This window comes from Trichechus manatus, unplaced genomic scaffold (assembly GCF_000243295.1).
Source record: "Trichechus manatus latirostris isolate Lorelei unplaced genomic scaffold, TriManLat1.0 scaffold00010, whole genome shotgun sequence".
NCBI lineage: Eukaryota > Metazoa > Chordata > Mammalia > Sirenia > Trichechidae > Trichechus > Trichechus manatus.
In genome coordinates, this window is record NW_004443946.1 from 2,819,164 (window position 1) to 2,825,159 (window position 5,996).

The following is a 5,996-nucleotide window of genomic DNA, read 5'->3' on the forward strand; positions in this document are numbered from 1 at the left end:
CTGTAAATGACTCTGTTTACCAAAAAGTAAAATTTTACTTCGCTATTCAGTAGCAAATCAGTATTTCTATATGTGCAGCTGCAACTCAAAATTCAGGTGTTGCTGTTAGTTTGAATCAGGGCAAGATGGTAACCTATAATTTAAAATAGAACCCAACCAAGACATGGTAAAACTAAATCTCAAGTTCTTCATTAAGAGACAAATTAATGAAAACTGAATTAGGCCACGGGGCAGAGGGATTTCTAATTGTAAAATGAACCAAAGCAGGTCACTAGATTGACAAACAGGATGAATATCTGATTCTCAAAATTGAGTCATTTTGACAACAAGTACAGGAAAGCTCTTGACTAGGCATATAAAATGGAGGAAGAAGGGCAAAGATGAAGAGCTTCCAGAATTGAGGACAAATGAAAACCTTAGTATGGCCTCAGAGTTGCACCCTTCTTCACAGACTAGTCTAGTGTTGTTTACATCTGCTTCAGATCGTTTAATCAAATATACTTTGTAGAATATTTCCTAAAAACTTTTTAAGGACTGTTGGGGGTGATGTGAGGAGGGCAGCCATATTGAAAAACAGCAGAGAAGTATCTTCAAAAACCACAGCGCAGTTCTAAACTGCAGCTTTGACTTTCTAGAACCTAATGGACCATAAGAGAGCCAGGATAATCAGAAGGAAGAATCTGCAAGTGTTTATCCTTCATAGCTTCGGCAACACCCTCCGTGCCTGCAGGTGGATCTGTAGAGCAAGGATTATTTGAGGGCTACACTGTGGCAGGCTCATTGCTTGGTGCTGGGGGTTCAGCACTAAATCAGATATGTGTGGTCTCGGATTTGGTGGAAGCTGGGAGGTGGTGGCAGAGCTTAAAGTCAAGTCAGTAGAGGTTAGGAGGAAAGAAATCGGAACTAGAATGATTGCCAGTTATTGTCATGCTCCCCCTACCACTGCTTCAGGTTTAGAGTGTGGGGGGAAAGGGAGGGTGTTGGAGGGAAAGAAGGAAGAAGAAAAAAGTAGAACTGAACGAGAAAGGGAGGAAGGAATATAAATGTGAAAAATTAAATGAACACAACTCAGAAAAATTAATGGCTGACACATTTGAGAACTCACAGTGCTAAGAGCAGGCCTGGTAGCACAGTGATGAAAATGCACGGCTGCTAACTGAAGGTCAGCAGTCAGAATCCAGCAGCCATTCGGGGAGAAAGATGAGGCAGTCTGCTTCTGTAAAGATTTACAGTCTTACAAGGTCACTATGAGTCAGAATTGACTTGATGGCAGTGGGTTTGGCTTTGGTTATAGTGCTAAGCACCATGTTTTATTGATATATGTGTGTGTGTTTTTTGTTCATATATATACTTACAAATAAATAAACATTTATCTATTATCATGAAGACCCTATGAGCAGTGGTATGCTGGTAAAAGATCTTTTTTTATGTCAGCTATTTTTTATTCCTGACTAAATTTCTGTTTATTTATTTTGTTGTTGTTGAGAATGTACACAGAAAAACATACACCAATGCAACAGTTTCCACGGGTACAATTCAGTGACATTGATTACAATCTTTGAGTTGTGCAATCATTCTCTCCCCGATTTTCTGAGTAGTTCCGCCCTCATTCACATTAAATTACTGCCCCCAAAGGTTCGTGTTTAATCTTTTGAGTTGCTATTGTCAATTTGATCCCATATAGATAGTGCTTAAAAGAGCACAATGCTTAAGGCAGATATTCTTTACTAGTTAAGATGAACTATTTTTTTTATTGTGCTTTAAGTGAAAGTTTACAATTCAAGTTAGTCTCTCATACAAAAATTTATACACACATTGTTATGTGACACTAACTGCTCTCCCTATACTGTGACAGCACACTCCTTTCCACCCCAGATTTCCCATGTCCATTCAACGGGCTTCTATCCCTATCTGCCTTCTCATCTCACTTCCAGACAGGAGCTGGCCATTTAGTCTCAAGTATGCTTGAGCTAAGAAGCACACTCTTCACGAGTATCATTTTATGTCCCATAGTCCAGTCTAATCTTTGTCTGAAGAGTTGGCCTTGGAATGGTTTTAGTTTTGGGCTAACAGAGATTCCGTGGGCCAGGTCTTCCAGGGTCCCTCCAGTTACAGTTAAATCATTAAGTCTGGTGTTTTTACTAGAATTTGAGTTCTGCACTCTACTTTTCTCCTGCTCCATCAGGGACTCTCTGTTGTGTTCCCTGTCAGGGTGGTCATTGGTGGTAGCTGGGTGCCATCTAGCTCTTCTGGTCTCAGGCTGGTGGAGTCTCTGGTTTATGTGGCCTTTTCTGTCTCTTGGGCTAATATTTTCCTTGTGTCTTTGGTGTTCTTCATTCTCCTTTGCTCTAGGTGGGTTGGGACCAATTGATGCATCTTAGATGGCTACTCGCTAGCTTTTAAGATCCCAGACGCCACTCACCAAAGTGGGATGCAGAACATTTTCTTGATAAACTTTGTAATGCCAAGTGACCTAGATGTCCCCGAAACCATGGTCCCCAGACCCCTGCCCCTGCTACTCTTTCTCTCGAAGTGTTTGGCTGTATTCAGGAAACTTCTTAGTTTTTGGTTTAATCCAGTTGTGCTGACTTCCCCTGGAGTGTGTGTTGTCCTTCCCTTTACCTAAGATAATTCTTTTTTTTTTAATTTATTTTATTTTTTTATTGTACTTTAGATGAAGGTTTACAGAGCAAATAGTTTCTCATTAAACAGTTAGTACAAATATTGTTTTATGACAAGGTTAACAACCCCACTACATGTCAACACTGTCCCTTCTCAACCTTGGGTTCCCTATTACCAGCTTTCCTGTCCCCTCCTGTCTTCCAGTCCTTGTCCCTGGACTGTTGTGCCCCATTAGTCTTGTTTTGTTTTATGGGGCTTTCTAATCTTTGGCTGAAGGGTGAACCTCGGGAGTGACTTCATTACTGAGCTAAAAGGGTGTCCGGGGGCCATGCTCTTGGGGTTTCTCCAGTCTCTGTCAGGCCAGTAAGTCTGGTCTTTTTTTGTGAGTTAGAATTTTGTTCTACATTTTTCTCCAGCTCTGTCCGGGACCCTCTGTTGTGATCCCGGTCAGAGCAGTCAGTGGTGGTAGCCGGGCACCATCTAGTTGCACTGGACTCAGTCTGGTGGAGGCTGTGGTAGTTGTGGTCCATTAGTCCTTTGGACTAATCTTTTCCTTGTATTTTGTTTTCTTCATTCTCCCTTGCTCACAAAGGGGTGAGACCAGTGGAGTATTACCTAAGATAATTCTTGTCTACTATCTAGTTAGTGAATACCCCTCCCCCACTCTCCCACCCTCATAACGATCAAAGAATGTTTTCTTCTGTGTTTAAACCTTTTCCTGAGTTCTTATAATAGTGGTCTTATACAATATTGGTCCTTTTGTGACTCACTAAATTCACTCAGCATAATTCCTTCCAGATTCCTCCATGTTATGTTTCATGGATTCATCGTTAATCTTTATTGTTGTGTAGTATTTCATTGTGTGGGATATACCATAATTTGTTTATCCAATTGTCTGTTGATGGGCACCTAGGTTGTTTTCATTTTTTTGCTATCATGAACAGTGCTGCAGTGAACATGGGTGTGCATACATCTATTCATGTGACGGTTCTTATTTCTCTAGGATATATTCCAAGGAGTGGGATTGCTAGATCATATGGTACTTCTATTTCTAGCTTTTTAAGGAAGCACCAAATCAATTTCCAAAGTGGTTGTTCCATGTTACATTCCCACCAACAATGTATAAGTGTTCCAGTCTCTCCACAACCTCTCCAACATTTATTATTTTGTGTTTTTTGAATTAATGCTAGCCTTTTTGGGGTGAGATGGTATCTCATTGTAGTTTTGACTTGCATTTCTCTAATGGCTAATGATCGTGAGCATTTCCTCATGTGTCTGTTAGCCACCTGAATACCTTTTTTGGTGAAGTGCCTGTTCATATCCTTTGTCCATTTTTTTAATTGGGTTATTTGTCTTTTTGTTGTTGAAGTTTTGCAGTATCTTGTCGATTTTAGAGATTAGACACTGATCGGATTTGTTGTAGCCAAAAATGTTTTCCCAGTCCATAGGTTGTCTTTTTACTCTTGGAGAAGTCTTTTGATGAGCATAAGTGTTTGATTTTTAGGAGCTCCCAGTTATCTAGTTTCTCTTCTGGTGTTTGTGCATTGTTAGTAATGTTTTGTATTCTGTTTATGCCATGTATTAGAGCTCCTAGTGTTGTCCCTATTTTTTCTTCCATGATCTTTGTCATTTTAGATTTTATATTTAGGTCTTTGATCTATTTTGAGTTAGATTTTGTGCATGGTGTGAGGTATGGGTCTTGTTTCAGTTTTTTGCAGATGGATATCCAGTTATGCCAGCACCGTTTGTTAAAGAGACTGTCTTTCGCCCAGTTACTAGATTTTGGGCCTTTGTCAAATATCAGCTGCTCATAGGTGGATGAATTTATGTCAGGATTCTCAATTCTGTTCCATTGGTCTATGTATCTGTTGTTGAACCAGTACCAGGCTGTTTTGACTATCGAGGTGGTATAATAGGTTCTAAAATCAGGTAGTGTAAGGCCTCCCACTTTGTTCTTCTTCTTCAGTAATGCTTTAACTTATCCAGAGCCTCTTCCCTTTCCATATGAAGTTGGTGATTTGATTCTCCATCTCTTAAAAAGTGCCAGTGGAATTTGGTCAGGATTGCATTGTATCTGTAGATTGTTTTGGGCAGAATTGACATTTTCACAATGTTGAGTCTTCCCGTCCATGAGCAAGGTATGTTTCTCCAGTTACGCAAGTTTCTTTTGGTTTCTTGCAGTAGTGTCTTGTAGTTTTCGCTGTATAGGTCTTTTACGTCTCTGGTTAGATTTATTCCTAAGTATTTTATCTTCTTGGGGCTATTGTAAATGGTATTGATTTAGTGATTTCCTCTTCAAAGTTGTCTTTGTTGGTGTAGAGGAATCCAGCTGATTTTTGTATGTTTAGTGTGTATCCTGATACTTTGCTGAAATCTTCTATTAGTTCTAGTAGTTTTCTTGTGGATTCTTTGGGGTTTTCTGTGTATAAGATCATATCACCTGCAAATAGAGATACTTTGACTTTTTCCCTACCAGTCTGGATGCCCTTTATTTCTTTTTCTAGCCTAATTTTTTTGACTAGGACCTCTTATACAATGTCGAATATGAATGGTGATAAAGGGCATCCTTGTCTGGTTCCCATACTCAGGGGGAATGCTTTCAAATTCTCTCCATTTAGGATGATGTTGGCTGTTGGCTTTGTATAAATGCCCTTAATTATATTGACGAATTTGCCTTCTATTCCTCCTTTGTTGAGAGTTTTTATCGTGAATGGGTATTGGACTTTGTCAAATGCCTTTTCTGCATCAGTTGATAAAATCATGTGGTTCTTGTCTTTTATTTATGTGATGGATTACATTGATTGTTTTTCTAATGTTGTACCATCCCTGCATACCTGGAATAAATCCCACTTGATCATGGTGAATTATTTTTTTGATATGTTGTTGAATTCTAATGGCTAGAAATTTTGTTGAGGGTTTTTGCGTCAATGTTCATAAGGGATATTGGTCTGTAATTTTCTTTTTCTGTGGTGTCTTTCCCTGGTTTTGGTATCAGGGTTATGCTGGCTTCATAGAATGAGTTTGGGAGTATTCCATCCTTTTCTATGCTCTGAAATACCTTTAGTAGTAGTGGTGTTAACTCTTCTCTGAAAGTTGATAGAATTCTCCAGTGAAGCCATCCAGGCCAGGGCTTTTTTATGTTGGGTGTTTTTTAATTACCTTTTCAATCTCTTCTTTTGTTATGGGTTTATTTAGTTGTTCTACCTCTGTTTGTGTTAGTTTAGGTAGGTAGTGAGTTTCTAGACATTTGTCCATTTCCTCTAGGTTTTCAAATTTGTTAGAGTACAATTGTTCATAGTATTCTGTTATGATTCTTTTAATTTCAGTTGGGTCTGTTGTGATATCACCCATCTCATTTCTTATCGAGTTATCTG